Genomic DNA, 24,635 nt, shown 5'->3' with positions numbered 1-24,635 from the left:
GGTTGTGTGAAAAAAAGAAACAAAATGTCCGCCAAACTACGTTAGCTCAATTCTTTGTTAAGAAGCAGAATAATAAATTTATATTCTGAACATGTTTTATTGTCTTTCAGCTTCATGGGTTTTCTTTAACTAGGCCCTGAGACATACCTTAATTCTTTTATAAAAAAAATTAAGGTTTCAAAAAAGAAATTTGAGGAACGAATTATACTTTTTCCCATAGATTATTATATTCGATTAGTGCGTTTTCGATTAATGCGCTTGTTTTAAAGAACACATTAGGTGCACTAATCGAGGGATTGCTGTATAGATACTCATCAAGAGAAAAATAAGAGAAATTACATAGATAGTATGGAAGAAGAAAGGTGGACATGAAGGCATTGATTGATCTGCTAACTTATGTCCGAATCATCCATATGCATTTCAGTCTTGAAACCATTAGTCATACTGTCCGACCACAGATGCGACACCCCTCGACACTTCTGCGCATGGCAGAAAAGGTGAATCAGTTCCGATAATAGGATAATCAATAATGCGTGTTTATTATTATACGTCGGAAAATTAGCTTTTCTTTTATGAATTGTAGTTTTTAAAGTGATAATTATTTTGCTTGTATAACAGTTGGGAAATTTTATCTATAAAGCACGTGATGTCGCGTGTTCGCGACCAATTCGTACATCGCCTTATTCCTTTCCTCCCTTCAACATGAATTGACCCTTCTTGGCAATGTGCCAGCCAGGGTTCTCGCATGTACGATTGGACAGTTTGTTGAAACATGTTTCCAGGAAGTCAATTAGAATTCCTCACCGCACATGCCCACATTTTTTTTTTTTATCCACACAGAGAATATGTTAATTAAAATAGAAATTATATGTTGATTTTTCGAATGAAGCACGATCAAAAATAATAAGAAGAAATAAAATCAAGTAAAAGCTCAAATTGAGTAAATATGTGCGCTACCTGATTGATTTGTCATTGAAAATATATGTACAAAAAATACAATAATTATTAGTTCTAGTATGTGGGCTATGATTCAGATATCTTAATCATGAAAAGCACTTGGCCTCGAATACGAGTTAAATACAATAAATAATCTGTCACTCATTCATACAATATGGATGAGCGACAGATTATAGGATCTAATCTTTCTAAACAAGCATAGCTGATGATATCGTTCACATTCTTTATTCAGCTTTTCATGCGCGAAAACTACATTTTAACCATTTGGCGCCATCTATTGCCCCATGTTGAAAATACTGCATGCATTCGAATCGTCGCTTTCACATCGAATTAAAGTGATGGCTTTGGGTTCAAGTTTGTGTATTTTGAGAATACAGAGTTTTAAATACAAATGTAAGCTTCGGGGGTCAATAAACAATTACCATATAACAAATATTCATCACTGCATTTATGAGAATCTACGAAATTCCATGTCAGTGAATCAAAATTGTTCAGGTGTAATTAAAAAAGCTTGAAATTTCTCAGGAAAATTTAAGGATCTGAAAAATCTGGTAAGGTGGTAATAAATAAGGTTTTCCGCAGAAGAGGGAAGTGAGGTCTTCCGGGAACCTTTTCTGTGATTCCCAAATGAATGCTTAATGGAATTTCAATGTTTGTAGGTTTTTATCACATTTTTAAAATGTTTTCATTATCAATTTACACTTAATTATTTTTAACAAATTAAAAATATTAATTGAAAAAAAAATGTATCATAGATTTTTAGATATTCATATAAATTACGCTGTAAGTGAAATATGTACTTCCAAGTGCTAACGCAGCCATTCCAAGTTCAGTTGACTGTAATTTATCATCATCATCATCATCACCATCATTTTATGAGAGCTTCATTGGAGTCCGAAAACCCACTGTGAGAGACCCAAACTACTCACTCAATACCTATTGAACCTTTTCTTGAACTCTTTAACAGCGAAGCATCTTGTCTTCACACACTCTTGCTAACCACACTCTTACTCAACTCCAAAAAACTCAACTCCTCTTGTTCTGTTCTTCCTCCACCTCCCCAAAGACAAGAGCTGAAATATTTCTTCAACATCAATCCCATAAAACCGTTTACATAAGCTAAATGTTTCTGTTTCTACATATTCTCCTCTTTTTCGCCTATCTACTAACTCTTACAACTCGCAAAAACCTCAATCTCACTCTTGAGGATGCTTTTCACAGGCAACTAGTCATCTTAGTTTCTCGCCACTGTCTCCTCTACACCACTTCCTCATTCCCAGGCGACCAGACTTGAACACAGTAATTCAGATGTGGTCGTATCACTGCCTTACTTTAATAACCAAGTAATCCTACGTGCTACCTTTCCAATCTTAACAAAATGCGCTTTAAACTTCAACCATCTATCTCCTATATCCCTAAATCCCTACTTTCATCTATTTCCTCGAGTAAGGTTCTATCAATGTGGTATAAGACTTGTAATTTTCTTCGCATTAAACTATTATCTTTTGTCCATACTGTCTGCCTATTTAAATCATTCTGCAAGCTCTCCATATCGCCTTCATTAACTATTACCCTACTCAATTTTGCATCCTCAACAAACAACTAAACACTTCCCTTCAGATTATTTCCTGTATCATGTATGCACAAAATAAACATTATTGGTCTAAGCACAGAGCCTTGTGGGACATCACTAGTCACAGGGCTTCTACGGGAATCTGTTCGTCAATAAACTACTCTCTGTCTATCCTTCCATCGAAAATTCTCTTATCGACATCATCAACTTTATGTTCATTCCCAATTGTTTTAACTTGCGTATTGATGTAGTATTCTGTCAAAAACGCATTTGCGCAAACTAGTAGTTCCATCGTGAGCCATAGCCATATTCAACTCAACTGTCAATAAATTATAAAAAGTTAATAAATTACTGAAACACGACCGATCCTTCACAAAATCATCTGGCACCTCATAAAGTGTCATATTCTTACCCACCCAATCCTGAAATTCTCTCTTTAGTCAACTTTTCCAGTACTATTACCACCCCTCCAGAGATATTGATTGTTCTATAATTTGCTACTGAAGTACTAAAACCTCAAATATGCAAAGGAATTATTTGCATACAGAGGATCGTTGCAAATTGAACGGCCCAAGGCTGTTGATGAAAGAACTCTCGAGGACAACTGAAGTTGTCTAATCTTGGTCAGCAGAATTTCCAGTAGCCAATATCATTACAAAAAAGGAAAAACACTGTGTTAATCATATCAAAAGCAAATTTGTAAATTTCAGGTTTAAGCCCTATAATGAAACTAGGTTAAGGATGGCCTTATTACTCAGCTGAATATATATATATATACTGTTTACCAGAATTAAGGAACAAAGAAAAATCGCCATCACTCCGGAGAAAAGGAAAAAACATATGAAAGTCGTTTACATTATGTAAACAGTGACTCTGAGTTTTGGTTATTGTATGCAGATGAGTAGCACTGTTATCGGTTTATGCAACTGAGTCACAGCAAGAAAAGCGGGCGTTTTGGAATGGTTTTCCATTTCGTGTCTGGAATGAAAACAGAACATTTCGGGAAAGCAAAATACCTGTGATATGTCTTCAAGACATCAATTAATCGATGAATTCAGATGGTGAGCCTAGACAGGCCAAAATCAAGGTAACCAGATTGTTGCATGTGAGTCATTCCAACAATCACAAATAGTTTCCAGGAGATACAGTTAAGGAAGGCCATGGGGACATTAACTAACTGATATCTCCTTTTACCTTCTCACCAAAACTGGAGTGCTACCGCGAATCAGTTATGATCTGACCTTGCGTCAGCTACAGGAACACTCATATATGCTTCCACTGTGCTCTGAAGGTTTCACGAAAGTAGTCTATATGCTAGTCGACGGGTAGTCTGAGTTCCCTATCCCCGTGCCGCAGAATAGAATGTTTAAAATGGGCCAACTTCCACGTCAAATGAACCCAAGAACAATTCAGTCCGTGGTGTTTACAGTCGAGTCCCGATTTGCTTTATAAAGCGATATCAGGCGTGCTCTGATCTCGAAAGGTCTAGGGACACGTTATGATTCCTCTAATATCCGTGAAAATGATACTTATGGTGGAAGTAGTGTGATGGTTTGGGGAGGCATTTGTTGAGTGGATGCACCGACCTGTGTGTGCTTCCTAGCAGAACTATAAATGCTCCAACTTCCAGAGACAAGGTCCTGGACCCTTATGTTCGTTCGTATGCAGGTGGCGATAAGAGAGACATCTATCCTACAAGACAAATAATGTTCGTTCTCATCGGGAGATGCTCGTGGAAAAATATCTTCAAGAAGAGACTATCGTACCTATGTACTGGCCAGCCAGATCTCTGTCTAGATAGACGTGTTGCTGTTTTCGAACTACCTCCTCCATAAAACTTTCAGAAACTTAGGAGAGCTTCGCAGGAGCAATAGTTATTATTAATTACTGAGTTCCTGGACATCAGTACGAAACATCGACGATGTATTGCTGCTGTATGGAGTGGCCAAATTCCTCATTGAGGCAAATCTCATTTTGACTTTTTTTTTTTTTGTTTTGTTTGTTTTTACCATTGTCGGCATGTGCCCATTTGCAACTGAATTGAACTATTTATTTACAGTTCTTCTGGATGTTTCTTTCTCATCGCATATCGCGCTGCTTCTATCATGCCGATTTGCATAGAAATCCATCATACAGTTTTTGAGTTATCGAGATTTTTCTCCTTGTTGCTTAATTTATAGAAACTAGTGCACCTCACTCAAAACTCTCAGCAGAATAGAAGAAACCTAGGTAAATTCCAGGGAGAAGGATTCAGATTTTTCAACTTTAATGAACAGCAGAAGGAAAAGAAAATGAATGAAAAACAGATCTCTGTATATAAGTATTCGTTGTGACAACGAACAGAAAAATAAATAAATATAATTAGCAGTATAACAGAAACAAACAAAAATAAAACAGTTCTCATGGAACAGGTAATTACATCTCTGTCTATTTATGAAAATTATTTCTGCCGCTCTGCAATAACGTAGTTGACATCTAGCCTCTCCTGGCATAAACATGTCGCTTCTAAAAACACTAGGATTTCTCTTTCGCTCAAGACGTTACTTCACCTCTGGACAGCTATTAACCTTATACAAATCACAAATCCTCCCAGCTATCGAATACTGCTCTCACATTTGGAGTGGGGCTCCTAAACTACATCAAAATGTTTGACTCAAAATAAATGATCCATCTCTTACCAACTCACTCCTCCACCTTTCGCACAGGCGTTTGGTTTTCTTCATTATGTGTATTCTATAAATAATTTCATGGCAAATGTCCATCTGAAATAGTATTAATAATTCCCCACTCAGTACTAAGTCCCTTGGAACACGTGCAGCTTCCGCCCAACATCCCTTTACAGTACACCTTGAAATCCACAGAATAAGTTTCTTTTCCTCCTCCAACCCTACTGATGTAGAATTGTGGAACAGTCTTCCCTAGAAATACAGCATACAGGCTTTTAAATCAAATATAAACGAGTTTCTGTTTTCCCAATTCACTACTCATACACGGTACTGACGTAGTGTAGGTTGTCAGCCAACCTCTAGTGTATGGCTCAACATAAAAAAATAAAATAATAATAAAAACAGAGTAGCAGCAACAAAAATTGTCATAATTCGCTTGAGAAATATGTCAGATACTACGAATGCTGGAATGAAAAAAATGATACTACAAACACGAAAAATAAATCCTAGTTTTCGGACTACTATTCATACTACTGTTGGAATAGAAAGCAACGATACCTTCTCTATAGATGTACAAAATAGATAAATAAAAGTTAAAATAAACTCAATAATGTGTCTTACATTCGATTTCTTTGAGATGCTAGGTATAAAATTTAAAATCTGAGTTTTTGATAGAAAAATTCCGACTTTCCGATTCCAAAGATTGGTTAACCTGATTCTCGAATCGATTAACTTAGAAACCGATTTCCGAGTTACAGATTGGTCTGATTTGTTGCATCAGTCCTGTCTCCACTCTTGTATAATGGAAATAATAGAATTATCCTGCACCCCTTTCAATTTTTGGAAGCATTCTTGTGCTGAGACTGAAGTTTAACACCCAGATCAACGACAAATTCCTTCACTACCAGCCGATGCCTCATTACACTGCTATATTTCAATTAAGTTCTTGCAATAGGTTTAATAATATCTTTAGCTCAGTTATGTCTTTTCTTTCATACAGTTTCCTATCTGCATGAAAAGAGCTAATGGATCTGCTTACAATGCATACTTCAGTGAAAACTTAACATCTCGACTATTTCTCTAATGCACATAACTTTCCAACTGTCCACGTTAATTATATGAATGTGGATGGTACATGATAACGTTATTTTTTCAATCGTCATTTCTGATACAATTCTCTCAAGTCTCCTTGGGCTACTTTGACAAGCTTCTTTCAGAATTCAATGTCGTTTCCTCACCATCACCAGCACTCACTTGACTATGCTGTTTTCCTGAGCATCATTACTCTTCGCACGATATCCTATCCATAATATATAATATTATCTTTTTATGCAGCCCCTGTTCAAAAATGTTATTTATTCACTTACTCTAATGTATTTTCCTACATTCCTACTTTTCTAAATTTGAAGCTATGTCTTGCTGCCAAGACATAGCTTCAAACTACCTTCTCAGTCTATTATTATTTAGAGTTGACCGAGAAGGTAACATAAAGCAATCGCTTGGTTTTCCCCTTTGTTTTCACACGTCCTTAGTTAAGTTCTCAGATGCATTGGTAACTTTAAGTCCAAACTCAATGATTCGTGTCGGTATTTGAACAAAAACAATTCCCTCATTGATGACCAGATTTCTCGGATACTATTACAGGATCCATTGTTCTTGTACTGTGAATTCCTTTTTCAACATATGCTGCTTAAGGGTAGTTCTTCAAATTCTTTTCCGCTTTCTCTTGCTGTCTACCTCATCAATGCAATCATCCATAATGATATCCTCATTATATCCATAAGATAAATCTGTCTGTGCAATTCACAGTCGCCTTCAGATGATTCTGGTCGTTCTCTGTAGCATCCGATTGTGTATTTTGTTCTGGTAAGATCTATCTCACCGAACTATGTACTGGATTATTCGTACAACTACCACCACCACTGGAGATTCTTACCAGATCATTATTAAGGTATACGGTGCTCCAATTAAGCCGCTCCTAGCCAAGCACTATTTTGTAAGCCATAAACTCAAGAATATATGTATGTTTGTTTGTTTGTTTTTCCAAAAAAAAAACTGTGTTTAATGGTTGAAAAACAATTTCAAAAGCCTTGGTTGCCTTCCAAACTTGTTTACTCCTATTTCGAAAGCCTTAGTTACTTAATGGGTTAAGATGGCCCTGATCACTACTTTGTTTGAAATTAATTGCTCTGCAGTAAGCAATATTGCCCCTGCTTTCCTATCTTGCTCGTTCTTGATACACTGAACCCGTCATATTATATCCTCCTTATAATAATATTCTGTTTTGTTACCCAGTTCTCACTGTTGCACTAATTTTTGGTCCACTACATCTATCAAACATAAGAACTCCATGTTTTCATTTCTGATGTTTCTGACAGCATTGTATATATATATATATATATACCAGTCTATTTTCACCATTTTCATTTTTCTTTGTTCACCAAACAAATTCTGTGATTCTTGCAGTCATCGATATCATACTCTCTCTCTCTCTCTCTCTCTCTCTCTCTCTCTCTCTCTCTCTCTCTCTCTCTCTCTCTCTCTCTCTCTCTCTCTCTCTCTCTCTCTCTCTCTCTCATGCTACCACACTGACACATCAATTTCCATCATTCACAGTCACTCTTTCATTGAATAACAGTTTCTCCACTTCGTTAACACCAACATCATTAAAATTTGATTTTTCGTTCAAGCATTTAAATTCTTTCATCCATTAAACTATGCACATAAATCAATATATTGCACACCGTTTTTCTTACACAATCCACTCATAATATGGTTTGCAGTCAGAGCTCTCTCTCTCTCTACCTCTTCTGCTGAGCTTCAGTAAGCAACTCTTTCATATATTCTCTTCAAGCATATACTTTAAGGTATATACACTGTTTGGAAAGAAGTAAAAGTGTGCCAGAGTATGAGAAACAGTCATGACGCCCACTTTAATAATATGTGGGACCTCCTTTTGCTGCGATGACTGGAGTAATCCTACTGGACATGCATATGTTCTACAAGCGTATGATACCGATCATTGAGAATTTTCTACCATTCTTCCTCTAAGCCATATAATAAGGCTCTGGACTGTTATGAGGCGGACCTCCCTTGACCCTCCCGTTCCTCCCACAGATGTCCAATAGGGTTGAGATCAGGGTTCTGGGAAGACCAGTCAAGTATGATGATGTTCATGTCCACTAACATTTCTGTAGAAATGCTACAAAGTAGAGAGCATTGCATTGTCCACAATTCTGAAATACCTATCGGAATTCATGTTCGTGGCACCACAAACAGAAGTACGAGGCCAAACCAAGGAAAATAGCAACAGATCATCTCACTCCCACCTCTGAATTTCATACTTGGGGTTAGGCACTCTGGTAAGAGATTCACCGGGCATCAGCTAGACCCACACTCGTCTATTTGCTAGGCAGAGGGTATAGCGTTATTCGTCGCTCCATAAGGGCTTTCCAAACTTCCACGTCCCACTGTACACGCCCTTTGCACGACAGAAAACGACGCTGCATTGTGGTTCCGGAAACGTATGGTTTGCATATTGCGCTCCTACATGGAAACCCATGTTATGAGCCCCGATTCTGAATGTTTTTGTGCACATTCGTTTTACAGTTGATACCCGGAACTTCGCATTCACCGTGTCGACCCACAAGTGGGGGATTTTACATATTATCTTTCGTAGCATTCTAAGCTCACTTTCGGTGAGTGTGGTAGATTGTCCACTGCGGTAGTACTTAGAGTTAACACTCTGTGCTTCCAACTCCGTATGGTATCACTGATTGGCGACGGGGAAGGCCCAGTTTGTCAACGATTTTTCAAACAGATAGGCCTACACCTGATATCCTATCACAACGCGTCTTCCAAACTCAGTCGGTTCCATTCTCTCAGCCATTTCACCAGACACAGTTTCAGTGACTTGGGAGCATCATATTCTTCCAATTTATACTAGCTACAAACACGTGACTTGTTACATGGCACAATGCACCTTGTCCATGGAATTGTCAATCGAATTCTTTCAAAACAATGCACATCACTGACCAACCACTGCAGATACTGTTGCATTATAAAATATAATAACCAGATTATTGAAATACAATGGAGTCATTAACAAGCCTATACTACGCTCTAAACATATCTACATATTTTTCCGATCCAATCATATATTTTTACCTTAACTATCTTAGTTAACGTAAAAATATATGCTGCACTTATTTCCCCTCATGAAAAGTAACCTAGTCAACAGTTTAGGACAACTATTTTGGATCCGATAGTGGAAAGAAGAGATTATTACCTTCTCAACTTTCTTCTCGAAAGAAACTTACTTGGTGTGGATCTGAAATATGACCAAGCACTAAGTCTAGGCGCATAAATTTGTTGTTGACCTCATGTGTTCTTTGGGCAATTTTGTTAATTGGTTTTATTAGAAACTTGAATTTCTAAATGTAAATGCTTGGCACTCTAGCAAAACCTAGTTGTCAGCAAAACAGATTCACATCAATTAATTACACTCTACATGCGAAATGAGGCCTGCTATATCCAACAAAGGAAAATACCATGTTGCTCTTGTCAAACCAAGGAAACTGTTCCTTTCTCTCCCACATATTCGTCCTATATCTGGTCATATCCTATAAGTCTTACAGACATATTAACCTTTACCTAATTTAATCTCAAATTCCTGACATTCATCACGTTCTTCCTTTTATTGTAGTCAACTGTTTCACTTCCAGCAATATTACTGCGATGAGATGCCCATTAAATATTATTACTATATATTCTGTTGCTGTCATGCTAGCACAGTCTTCTGATATAGTTGATTTCAAAGGATCCATAACTCACTTTGAATAATCATTAATCGCCAAGCCATGTCATAGATATCTCCAAAATGCCTTTACAGCATTTATATCTGGTAGAGATCTGCTCAATTTTTCTCAAGGAAAAATGCATGTACTTGTCCGCCTCCCAGATCAGAACTTGATAATCACCGCCTGATTCCTAATTTACTGAGTAGAAAGTCACACTTGTTTCCTCTTTCAGTTGAAGCTTAGGTCATAATGGTATTTATATAACTTGGGAAACTTACAGTTCTTACTAACATATGCTATCGGCTTACTAAATTATGTTCCTATAGTTAAAGTTATCATGTTGGCCATTATTTACTGCTTACTTGCTAATCTTACCGATGTCGGATTGTTCCCCTACACAGCATCATCGCCACACTCACAGCTATAGCAATAAAATTAAAAGTCAACAAATCACAATTCAATTCGAAGTTCTACATTATTATTATTATTATTATTATTATTATTATTATTATTATTATTATTATTATTATTAAATAAATATAAATAAATAAATATAATATAAAAAATATTATTATTATTATTAGTAGTAGTAGTAGTAGTACACCCTCTGTAAATCAGTCGGTATAGATGAAGACCTTTTTTTTGGAAAGACCTAGGTGCGAATTCAGTCTAAGACCAGAGAACCTTAACTAGGGCTTTTCGATTGGAGTTGATTTAATCGGTCTTATATAGAGGTGGGGTATTCCTCCTGAAACTCTTGTTATTCGTCCCACAACCAGACAAACCAGCCAACAGATCACAGCAGAAAAAAAGAATACTTATAAGAATAGGCCTAACCACTTTATCTTCGAATTACGGTTAAGAAATCCGTCGATAATTGGTAGGTTGTTAGCAAATAAGTGCCTTTTAGAACCACTGATGATGACGATAACGATTAACAGCTGTAGTAGTACATTAATTAGCAGATGGAAATTGAACTTTTATCTCATACTACAAAAAGCCATAAATGGCAAAAACGGCTTTGTGTGTTCTCTACGATAAAAAGGAATTAATAGCTTGTGTATCTTGGTGGAAGTGGCTTTTGCAGCCATAGCGCTGACTGCCTGAAGAAAGCCATAAAAAAGCTGGTTTTTCGTCACGTAAACTAAAGAAAATGTACCGTAGAACCACACTATTTTAGATAAATAATCCCTCTCTTTGTGGGATGCCGGTTTTAATTAGTGATAGGCTTGCACTAGCTATCTCTTATTGGTTAATGGTAGCAATTGAACTTTCCCCTTAGTGCCCGGAAAGTTAGACACCTGTCTAACTTTCCATACAACCTTGTCTAATCGTTAATTAGCATCTCTAAAGAGTCCAAAACACATTGTTGGAGGTCCACATCAAATACTACATAATACTCAAGCGCTAACCAGTCAAAAGGCTGCGGGTTCGAATCCTGCCATGGGCATGAATATTTTTGATTGTCTCTGAAAATACTAGTGGTGATAGTGGGCGGTAGATGGCGTTGGTGTAGTTGGTGGAATGGTGGAGGCAGTGTAGTAGAGTAGGTGTCCTCCCTCGATGAGTCTGGAGTCTTCGGAGATTACTCGCCGTTGCTTGTATTTAGGATGGCTTTTGGCCTCCTGTGTTTGAAGAGGTCTGTTTCATCACATCTTGCAGCATGTTTCACTAGGGGAGGGTGGAGATCTTTAAGAAGAATTTTGCTGCTGTAGATTGCAGGAAGGAGTAGATGTAAGGGATGTTTGTATCTATATTTTCATAAAAATCATGGTGCTTTTAATATCATGTGCAAGCATTTGTTTTGCACTCTCTGTAGCTTGATGATGTTGGATGTGTAGCTCCAGGCTGAAGATGCACATATATTATGGGGTGGATCATCAGCTGGTAGAGGAGTACTTTGATTCTAGAATTTAGCTTGCTGTTCCTGTTTATTAGAGGGTAGAGCTGTGCGATGGCTTTAGATGCTTTAGCATCTAAACACACACATCAAAGCATGGGCTTTGATGTGTGTGTTCAAGGTTAACTTTTGTCCAGTATTACCCCGAGATATTTTGTTTCTGTTTGCCAGAGAATTTTGATGTTGAACAGGTAAAGGTCCCCCCTCCCCTTTGGAATGCGATGCTTTTCATTAGAAGATACCAATCTTCTAATGAAAAGCATCGCAATACTCTTTTGGGATTCACTTATAATCTCCATTTGGAGAACCATTATTCTAGTTTTAGTACATTTTCTTGCAGTTTTTTTTGGTGACGAGATCTGGCCTGTATTGCTGTGTCATCCGCATAGAGGACTAAGATGGATGACATTGGATTGTGCGGGATGTCTGCCATATATATCGAGAATAAGATCCGTGCTATTTCAACCAAGCGACGGATTTCAACCGTCGCTTTGTTGAAACTGTTCTATTTATTTTGACTTGCATGTGTCTGTCCTGGAGGTTTGATTTAATTAGGTGGACCATTCCTGTTGGTATGCCAGCTGAGAGGAGTTTACATAGTAATCCGAAGTGCCATATCTTATAAAAAAAACTTTTGCTATGTCGAGGAATACCGCTCCAGTGTGTTGATGCGAATTGTAGCTAGTGGTGATGTACTCAATTAGTCTATGAATTTGTAAAGTAGTTGTCGAAAGTTGTCGAAAGCCAAACTGTTCCTTCGGAAGGATATTTAACTCGTTTACTGAGGCTTGGAGTTTGGAGAGAATGATTTTTTCGCAATTTTGCCTAAGTTTGAGATCAGGCTGATGGGTCGATAGCTTTCAAGCAGGTGTGTATCTTTACCTGAAGCCCTAAGCCAAGAGCCACAAATCTCGTTTTATGCAAAATCTCGCTCTTTATTCTCTATATGATGTCTTTTCGGGATTAGCCTTTAGCGATGACATCATTCTGCACGTTCGGTTAACATGGTTGACCTCGCGACTTTTGTTTGGTGTTTCGTCATCGCTAATCTGGCATAATCCCTACTGACAGCTTTACAGACCATTCAACGTATATGCACTTATACACTAATATTCTATTTACTAAATATTGAAATATTGAAAAAATTACTAAACATTGAAAAAAACTGGAACATCGATTGCGATATATTTAGCAAGGTAAAATTACCCAGCCAGAGATTTTACAACAGGGCCAAGTACTGAGTCCTATGGTGCACCACTGCTTACTTGCCTTCTTTTGGACTTAACTCCCCCATAAACCATTATTTGATATCTGTAAAATATCAGATTTTACAGATATCAAATAATTTATAGATTCCTGTAAAAATGCCTTTGCAAAGTCTAGAAATATCGCCGAGTTGTAATTTCTCTTATGCAACTCCTTTGTCACTTTATTATTAAAAGTAAGCAAATTGGTAAGGGAAGACCTACTCTATGTTGTCCTTTATAAAATATCATATTCCTATCCACCTAATCCTAAATTCTGTCTTGCACCAATTTCTCCAATACCATAGCCACCACTCCTGAGATACTGATTGACCTATAACTTAGTACTTCTGACTTAGAGCCTCCTTTATTCAGTGGGACATCTGCCCTCTTTCATCTAAACAGCTTGATCAGAGGAGCTGACAATTTCCTTGCATATTGTTGAAATACAGGGGCCGATTTCCCATATAATCCACCCATTATGTTTGCATTAACGTTCTGCAATATTTTAAGCACCTCTATTTCTTCAACTTCTGTTCTTCCATCAGTCAATGTGTCATCTGGCATTGCAATTCCATTACCTAGATTCAAGAAAGAAGTAGTTAGAATTTCTCTCATACAGTGGTGAGTGATTGGAATGTCTTGCCTTTGAAGGTGTAAGTAAAAATATTGTGAATGAATTCCAGAAAAAGTATGGGGTGTAGGTGATATGTGGTGGCCTCGATCAATGAGTCTCTCACTCCTTGGAGGTATTTGGCAATAATAATATCGAAGATCCATAATTAATTACTATCAGCTCTATGTCCTAACAGTAGAAATCCCCCTTAATAATTACTCAGTGTTTGACTCATTCTGCTAATTCGACAGAATGTCACCTGCATATACAGTATATAAGCCAATATCCTATTTCTTCATAGTGCCTATCAAAAAGTAACAGAATTGCAGTATCTCCACCTGCAAAATGATCTCCAGCAATTTCGCTGTTTCTTTTGGTGCTGTCGCCGTCATGTCATCTGTTTTGTTATAGTTATTATTCATTATACTTTTCACAGAGTCCTTTGGAATGCAGTGCCAAACTTTTTTTCATAATCTTATTTGCCCTTTCTGACTATGTTTGTCACCCTTCTTGCTGAATTTTATGATTGTGATCTTGATTGTTGCATTTGATATGTATTTTCTCTTTAGCGTTTCTAGGGCCTGAAGAGCTCAGTGGTGTCTGCACTCCTTAGCGCTAAACTGCCACATGATAGACTTAAGTTCACGTCTATCATCGGTTCGGTTTTTCAACCGATTTTTTTGGAGTTAGTCGACCTCTGGCAAGGGAAAGCAGGTTTTTTTTTTTCTCCTGGAAACTCGGTGTTTCGTCCGGTAAACTCAAGAAAATCGACCCCAGATCCCACACTCTTACAGACAATAAAACAAATTGTGTTAGGATAAGGAACCACGAGATGGCGGCACTTGTTCAGCCGTCTCTTCACTGCAGGCTGCTTAAATTAGTGATAGCCCTGGGCTAACTATCTCTGATTGACTACCAATGGAGATTGAACTGCCCACTCAAAAGTTAGATAGGGCTAAAGCGGCCTCGCGTAAACCTTATACGGGAATTTTTATTTGTTTATTTTAGCGTTTCTAATTTTCCAGCTCCTACTTAATAACACACTCACTGGACAAAACGTTAGAGATAGGAGTGATGGGAAGTTGACCCTGGAATCCCCAGCGCAGAGTGAAACATACCCAAACAGAACACAGACGATAAATAGGCAGACATCGGGGACTTCCCAACAATACATTGCAATAGACGAACATGGATAAAAGTAGCGATCGTAGCGACTTTATTTGTGAAAGTATTATCTGCACAGGACAGATGGGTTATTCTATCACCCAAGTGGTAAGAAGCTTAGGTAAGAATCTGTATAAAGGGTCAACCGCTAGTATACCATGAACGGACGTACTAGAAAACAGCGAGCAAGTGGTGGATGACCACACCCAATTGATGACCAGAGTCGACGTTAACTGTTGAGGCTCTTATACACCAACAGTTGCACAAATCACATCCGGTTTCAATGAAGTCCAAGCAGAGTAGGCGAGCGAACGGTAATGGCACACACCCTGCATATCATGGAAACTACAGGAGCCGACGCCCTAATCGTGTACCACTGTTGACAGCTCGTCATCGGGCAATGCACTCGCCTGGAGGTTGGGTCCATCTAAACTGGGCCTCTGCAGAGTGGATCAGATTCGTGTGGTCTGATAAATCACGTTATCACTTGTACCCAGTTGACGGAAGGGTGTGGCGGTGACAGCATGAGACCATGCCCCAGTCATAGCAGGTGGGCTAGGTTCAAGTAGGTGATGGCTCTGTGATGATTTGTGGGAGCCTTCGCATGTGACAGATTATTCCCCTTAGTGTGTCTAGGGGGGGGGTCTTTAAACGCTGCAAGCTACCAGAATGTACTGGCTGATCACTTACACACTTTCATGGGCTTCGCGCATCCTGCAGACGATGTTGTGCTTTAGCAGGTCAATGCCCCGCACTAGCCGGCCACAGCGAACCAGGGCATGGCTTGCTGTATATGCGAGTCATGCCTGATAGCGCATGTGAAGGTTCTCTGTCATCTTGGAGAATATGGGTTGGAACATCTTCCGGACATTTCTTTTGTTTTTATCCGTTTTTTCATCAAGGTTTGGAGGCGGGTCATAGTAGAATACCTATTCCATCAACATATTCCAAACGAAGGTATCAACTGATGCAAGATCAGTAGAACGTGAAGGGTAGGGTACGGGAATCTGAGAACCTCGAAATCATCTTCTCAAGGAAATGTTCTGATACACAAATTCTAGAACCGCGTCATGTCTCACAGGTTGCTCCATCCTGTTCGAATACTTGTGCACGAAATGGAATGTTTTTTGCCTAACACATCCTATACAAATCTTTGGTGAACGGAACCAACACATTCGCGATGTAGCGTTCACTAGTCGAGGTCACAGTTACACCACCCTCTTCAATGAAGGAGGGTCCAGTTAATATAGGCCAGAAACAGTACACCATGCTGTGACCTTCTCGCTCTGAAGAGGTTTCTCTTGGACAAATTCAGGTCTCGAGAAATCAAGAAAACTGTAGGTTATTCGATTTTCATGACCTCTTAGATAGAAACGCGCTTCGTCCGAGAAGCAGACGTTATGGAAGAAGGAAGGATCTTCATAGACATTAACCATCATGCTTGCACAATATTCCCTCAGTGCAATCCGTTTCTGTTGAACACTGACCCACCTGAATGACATACGAAAAGACACACAACTCCTTGTGAAGTCTCTGTAGTTACCGCCTCGGTATCCCAAGTTTTACCCCTGTTAACAGCTGACTGCATTTTGGAGACTATAGCACTTGCTCCAGCACACGCGCGTGATTAGTTCCTGGTCTCCCCGAATGTCCTTTGCAGTGCGTAGAACATTCCCAGTACGTCAGAAGCCCTCGATAAAGACAATGATGACATATTGCTTGAAACATTCGCTCTACCAGCGAAAATAGTACTCAAAAATAAACGTCTTTTCTTCCAAGCTCGAAAGCATTGCTTGCGACAGCTAGATGAAATCGCGTAGACTCTACACATTTTCTTCTGTTAACCTGCATGCAGTTGAAAGGCATAGCACATGTACTGCAAGGGGGGGGTCGAAATTCAGTACTGTTGTTTTGCGCCATACCCTATGAAGCTCGTAATTATGACCGATTTATGAGTCATCTGGGAGCATTTCTATGGCTTCAGAAGTTACAAGGAAATAATGAAAGTAGTGGGTGGGAAGTGGTCAGACTTTTTTTGAGAGAGGCAGTATCAGACTTCATACCCAAGATCAGAAGAAAAACCAAATGGAAATTAAATGAATGAGTAGAGATATAAAGCAATAGATGCAAAAAAAAAAAAAAACTTTGGAGGAATATAACGAAAAAAGTAATCAACATATTGTGAGCATCACAAAGGCATTATTTTATTTATTATTATTAATAAAAAAAAGAACTCCTGGGAATCAGGTACTCATCGAGGCAGGCCGTACTATTCGCACCAGCAGTCATACTTATTCTTGAATTCATTCAGGCTACTTGCGCACACAACTTCCAAAAGCAATCTATGAGAGAAAAGTCTAGTCGTAACTCCCCCCCCCCTTCTTAGCAGCATTCATTCTCATCTTCCATGAATGCCCTCTTATCCTTTCTCCATCCTCCATAAAATTAAAAATTCATTCAACTGAAATCCTGTATGACCCTTTAAGAAGTTTGTAAGTCTCAATCATATCACCCTCCTCTTTCTCCTGATTGCCACTGTCTACAAATTCTCAATCTGTCTTCATAATCAGTATTACACAATCCTGATATCATTTTTGACTAACCTTTGCACTCTCTTTCCACATTATCAGAATTACCACGGAATTGAGGTGACCAGACCTGTGCGCAATAGTCCAAGTGGGGTTCCATCAAAGCCATGTAAAGAGGCAAAATAACTTCATTTTCTTTACATGTCAAGGTTCGTTTGAGCATTATAACTATCCTCTACATTTGTTTGCTACGCGAACAAATCACTGCCACGCGGTCGCTCTTAGAGGACATTAACGAAGCTATTCGTGCCGCCGAAGATGAGCTTTCGTGCACTTTGAACCACGAACTTTGGTCGATTTTACATGACGTCTCATGTACCGCTGCCGAAAAAGAATTTAAAAAAATACGAGGCCGACAGATGAAAAAGTTCGAGAAATTAAAAAAGAACTCTACCGTCCTTCCAAAACCTGCTACCAACACGGTAATCAACCTTTCTTCAGTCACCCTGAAGCCTGAAGCACTCAACGCGCTGTCACGTGGACATAACTTCGCCATTGCTCCCAATAAAATACCTAGTGAGGATATTATGATCTAGATCGAACGCGGAATCCGCCACCTTCCACATCAAGTCGCCAACAGTGTAAGACTGGATGTAGCCTGTGTCCTTTCCAAAGCAAGACCACCAAAAACCAACATATCGAACAAGGAATATAAAGCTGTACAGGAAATGAAGAATAATAAAGAATTAGTTATCACCAAAGCGGATAAGGGAAATGCAACTGTAGTACTTAACCAAAAGGACTACACAGGTAAGCTGAATGCTCTTCTATTAGATCAGGCCACTTACCTCCCTATCAATTACAATCCCACCAACTCTCAAATTAGAAAACTTCACAGGCTCCTTAAGAGAGTCACTTCTTGGCCTGTAGAAGTTACCAACAGATTAAAGCCGTTTAACTCTATACCCCCCCGTATTTACGGACTCCCAAAAATACACAAAGAAAATGTGGCATTACGTCCCATAGTGGATGGCATTGATTCTCCCACATACAAATTAGCTAAACATTTGGCCAAAGAGCTCACACACTATACTGGCAACACACCATCACACATAAAAACTCAGCCCATTTCAAAGCCAGCATAGTAAACCTTACACTCCAACATACTGACATAATGATCAGCTTTGATGTCTCCTCTTTATTTACAAATGTCCCACTCAAGGAAACTTTAGAGCTAATCCAAGCCTAAATTTTCTCCCGATATCTCAGCCTTATTTCAGTTCACAATGAACTCAGGCTATTTCGTTTGGCAGTGAAAATTCTACAAACCAATAGAGGGGACAGCCATGGGTTCACCACTCTCCCCACCCTTGGCCAATTTCTTTATGGAGACCTTGGAAGAAAAAGCCTTAGCCTCTGCCCCACAAAAACCAACCGTATGGCTTCGCTACGTTGATGATGTGTTCGCTATTTGGTCACATAGCTCTGAAACACGTCTCTCCTTCTTAACACACTTAAACAACCAACACCCCAGGATCAAATTCACTCTGGAAAAAGAGGAAAACAACAGTCTCCCTTTCCTAGACACACTAGTCACCCGCCAGCCTAATGGATCCTTGGTTTTCTCAGTTTACAGAAAACCCACCCATACAGGCAGATACATTCACCAACAATCCACCATCCTCCCTCACAACAATATGGAGTAGTGAAAACACTATATAACAGGGCTAAACTAATCTGTTCAAACGATTTGGCCCTAAACACTGAACTAAATCACATCCTCAACATTTTCTCAGCCAATGGCTACACCCCAAAAAAAAATCCAAAAAATATTAGAACCTACAAACCACAGATCCCCTCCCCCCTCCACAACAAGGATTACTCCAAATCCATCACCATTCCCTACATCCGAGGCACCTCAGAAAAGATTACCAAAATCTTAAAAAAACATGACCTGACCTCCTGTTACAAACCTTACAGAAAATTGGCATCCCTTATCTGCTCCACTAAAGACCAACCACTTCCCCTAGACCTACCTGGTGTTTACTAGGTCCCTTGCAGTTGTAAACTGTCTTACTTCGGCTAAACAGGCAGGACAGCAAATATCAGAATTTCGGAACACAAGGACTACATCCGTTTTCACAAATACAGTCATTCTGGACTTGCGGACCATGCTCTGGATACACGCCACAGAATACGGTGGAAGAAAGCTACAGTGATACATCGTAGCAAATACAAATTTGAAAGACTCTTTATGGAATCAGCCTCAGCCCTAAGAAATTCTCCAAACTTCAACAAATTTGGTTGTATGCGACTGCCCCAAATTTGGGAGGCCTACATCAGCAGACCTTCAGCCCAACGGCCAAGAACACCTACTTAGCCCGCTAGAGGGCACCATCATGACTGGTAGGAGAACAATAGCTTCATCTCTTCATTCCCAGTTTCTGTGTTGTAGTGCCTACGTGCATGTAACTTTTTTTGTAAGTTCCTTTAGAAGATGGCAACGTGACGTTGATGAAATATCGGAAAATATTTATTAAAGTTTAATTTAATTTATATCCTTAAATACGTTGTTCAATTCTTTAAGTGTTTTAATAATCCACACAGTATCTATCATACTTTGCTTTGAACTCATGTACAGCCATGGCACCCACAACAGACTCTGGCAACTTATTCCACTCATTCACCACTCTCCAAGTAAAAATCCTAGTTCTAACACCTTTACTAACCACACTCTTGCCCAGTTTCCATGGATAACCCCTAGTCGTCCCACCACCAGATCTGTTCTGAAAAATATCCTCTGAATTAATCTTATAGAAACACTTCAGTAATTTGAATGTCTCAATAATATCACCCCTTTTCCACCTATCAACCAATTTCTGCAACCCACAAATCTTCAACTTGTTCTCATACCGTTCATTCCAGAGACCTGCTATCATCTTGGTCACTCTCCTGGATCCGATCCTCTCTAACTCTTTCCCATCAAGAAGAAACCCTGGCACCCAGATCTGGCACAGTAGTCAAGATGGGATCTTATCAAGGCTCGATACAGAGGAACAATAACTTGCTTGTCTCTTCTCATCAAGGTATTCTTCAAGTGATTTCATGGGTTGATTTAACCACTTTTGCAATGTACCCCCTAAACTTTAACTCCCTGACCACCAACACTCCCAAATCACTGGCCTTGTCAATCTCATGGAGTACACTTCTACCAATGTGGTATACTGCTGCTAATCTTTCCACTCCAAAATGCATAACTTTACACTTTGCACATTAATTGACATTAATTCTCCTTAGCCCAGTCCTGCAATCTATCCAAATCATCCTTCAAAATTTTGACATCATTGGCATTCACTGTTGGTCTACCCAACTTTGCATCATCTGCAAACAGTTCAATATTTCCTCTCAGATCCTTTCCGATATCTTTAATGAACAAATTAAATAACAGTGGTCCAAGAACAGAACCCTACAGCACACTACTAGTCACAGGCTATCTTTTGGACTCTACTCCTGAATAAACTACTCTCTGATATCTATCCATCAACCACCCTCCTATCTATCACCTTATGCTGCAGTTTACTGATTAGAATTCCATGTGGTACCCTGTCAAAGGTTTTAGCAAGGTCCAGCAGTATCACTGCTGGACCTTAGCAATATATGGATAAGGGTAATGGGTTCATTACCCTTATCCAGTTCAGCTGTCACTGTGTTATAAAACGTGAGCAAGTTACTGAAGCATGATCTACCCTTCACAAAACCATGTTGTCCCCCACAGTATCTAATTATGATCTATCCATTCCTGTATTTTTCTCTTGACTACTTTCTCCAAAACCTTGATATGACTTTTGATATGCTGATCGGTCGGTAATTTGCAACAGCAGTCTTGGAACCTCCTTTATGCAGTGGTACTATTTTCCCCTCTTTCCACCCCCCCTCGGGACTAACCCAGACCCGAGACTCAAATTAAACAAAATGGTCAAGGGCACTGACAATTCTTTTGCTGCTTCACGTAAGACCCGAGCTGGTATACCATCCAATCCCACAGATATATTCACATTAAGGTTTTGTAATATACTATTCACCTCCATTACATTCACCTCATTTCCGAATAAGCTATTGGTTCCTTCATTCCTGCAATATCACCACCTCGATGATATACTCTTGCAAAGTGCTCGCTCAGTAATTCCACTATATAAACTAATTCAGCTACCTCCCTAACACCGGCATTCCTTAAAATAATTCTGCCATATACAATTTTGCTTTTACTTACAGCATATCGAAAAAACTGTTTGGGATTCTCTTTAGCTTGCGTGGCTAATTTCTTTTCATAATCCGTTTTTGCTTTTCTTACCACACTCGTTACCCTTCTGGCCTGTGCTTTATACTGTTCGTGTGCCTGCAGGTCGAATTTCTCCTTAAATTCCTTCAACAATTGTTTCTTTTTTTGCAGCTCAAGCTTAATGGTGTAATTCATCCATTCAACCCCTACTTGATTTATTATCCAGACTCTAGGTATACAGTCTGCCATTACCTCCTTCAAACGCTCCTTCTCCACTTCCCATGCACTATTAACCTCCAGTCCTTGCAGTTTTACATGACATGGCACTGAACCAAGCAATCTCTTAAGCTTGTCACTTACCAGGCCAGTAATTCCACATGTACCCTTTCTTAATTTAAAATTCCACACATTTACAACCTCCCAGGTCAAGACCTTATGATCACTCTCACCAATTGGTGGAAAGGTGGTCATATTCGTTACAGTGAAATTCTCAGATGCAATTACTATATCAAGCACTCTCGAACCCTTAGTATATTCCATTACATGCTGTCTCAGGTAGTTATCCCTTAATAACTGCATAAAATCCAATTCCTTCTTCCCATGCGTCCTCTCCTCCTTCTAATCAATGTTACCAAAGTTGAAATTCCCATAATAATTACCCTCCTTCCACTCATTGCGTTTATTTGTCTATGCATACTATCTCCACCATCTATTAAATCACCTGGTCTATAGCTGCACCCAACTGTATATTTTGTTGCACTAGTCTCAATCTCACACCAAATAGCCTCAAATGTGCTCTCTCCACTATCCTGCAGTTCAATTTCAATTCTCCTTGGTTGCAGTTCATCAGCTATCATCAATAACACTCCTCCCCCCATTCTTTTCTCTCTGTCCACACACTATACCTGTCCACACTCCTGAACACACTATACCCTTCACATTCTATCCGACTAGCTATATCATCAATTGTCAGCTATGTCTCACTAATGCCAATAACCTGTGGCCAGGAAGAGCCAACTAAGGCCAACAATTCTTCATTCTTGTTTCTAATACTCCTTGGCATTAGTATAGATGAAATGCTGAAGCCTGTTAGTCACGCCCCTATCTTTATACTAACTGTCCCATTCTGATTTGTTGTTCTTCATACTAGCTCAGACATATTATACACATTCTTACACTCAACTGCCTCACTGATGTCTGCATATCCACTTCCTTCCCCCCCCCCAGAGAACACTTCATTCAGCAACGCTTTTTCCAGTCTCCGCACACCAAATCCATTCAGATGCAAACCATTCCTCTTGTAGTCCTTTCCCACATCAAACTCACTCCACACGTCAAAAAAAAAATCTTGTTACCAATTCTGAGCCAGACGTGATTCGAACACACGCAACTTTCTAATCTGGAGTCAGACGCGCTACCATTGCGCCACCAGCCTTCTCGATGCATGGTATCATTGTACAGAATCCAGTGTATCCCTCAGGTTGTCATAATTTCCTACTTTGTAGTTCTGCATGCTACCTTTTTCTCAATGGATCATTTATAAACTTAGCCACTGTCCAAGTGAGTACCGGATAATCACAGTGACCAACCGGAAGCAGAATACTTACATCTTTAACTGAAATCTCCTCTGACACAATAATCAGATCTAACACTCTTTCACCACGATTCTCTTTTTTTTCACATGCTGCTTGGGGAAGCTGTCTTGCAACAGCTCAATAAATTCAGATTCATTCTTTTCATACGATTTCACAGCTACCCAATCAATGTTCGAATAATTAAAGTCCCATTATGATTACTCTTTTTGCACCCATCATATTTATTTGGTGATGCATTTCTTCGTTACTAGCAACCAATCTACCAGATCTGTAGCAACACCCCACTATGTATTTAATCTAGTTAGACTCCACCTCACACCAAATGGCTTAAAATTCAATGCCATATGAAAATCTCTTATTACTAGTATTGCTGTAATAGCTATCTACTCTAAGTAGATTCAAGTCATCTGATACCATTAGCAGCACAACTCTTCTCTTATCTTGTCTATACTTCCTAAAAATATCATACCGTTTGCACGCCATAATAGTTAGTACGTCTATATCTGATAGCCAGGTCTCACTAATACCTACAATATGAAGTCCTAATATATTAATCAAGGCAACAAACTATACTCCTTTGTTTCTAATACTACTAGCATTCGTGTATAGACCTAATAAATTATCTGCATGCTCTTTGATACACAGTTATCTGTGTTCTGCATTACACATTTCGAAAACAGATCTCTGTTCTTATCTAGTTCAACAACACCCCGCTATGTATTTAGTGTAACTTCCACTTATGGTGGAAGTTACACATGCTTAGGTCCGAACTGGAAGAACACAGAATCTTTCTCTCTTCATAATATTTTCCATAATAATAACCATTCCCATCATTACTATAGTTATTAACATTGTCATCCTTACACAGAGATTCTCAGGATTCCTCCAATCAGAGTTCAGTTTCCCTGACTCTCTGTGTTATTGATATTATTATATCAGTTAATATTTTTTCAAGGCTCCTGATGCCAAACGCATTAGAGTGCAGGCTGTCTCTTGAAGTCTCTCCACAAATCCAAAAACTCATCTATTCTTTCTACACAGTCTACGAATCATTTGCCAACATGGCCCTTCTTCTTAATTCATTTTATCACATCGAGATAATATACTTACTATTTTCACTTTCTCACTCTTCACTCTCTCTGCTTCCTAGAACCCCTTTCATGTCCTCTCTCATACTGAACTTATGACTAGTTAAGTCGTTAATACTCATTACAATTATATTTATAGCTAAAATAATACCATTTATATTTACCTGTCTTCTAAAGTTTAAGACTGAAAGTTCTTTGCCTACTTCATTTGGGGAATAAAATTCAT

The sequence above is a fragment of the Typopeltis vanoorti genome, chromosome 12 (genome assembly GCF_054136105.1).
Source record: "Typopeltis vanoorti isolate ZY-2024b chromosome 12, IOZ_Tvanoo_1.0, whole genome shotgun sequence".
Classification (NCBI taxonomy): domain Eukaryota; kingdom Metazoa; phylum Arthropoda; class Arachnida; order Uropygi; family Thelyphonidae; genus Typopeltis; species Typopeltis vanoorti.
The sequence above is the reverse complement of the archived record's forward strand: the minus strand, read 5'-3'. Positions refer to the sequence as shown.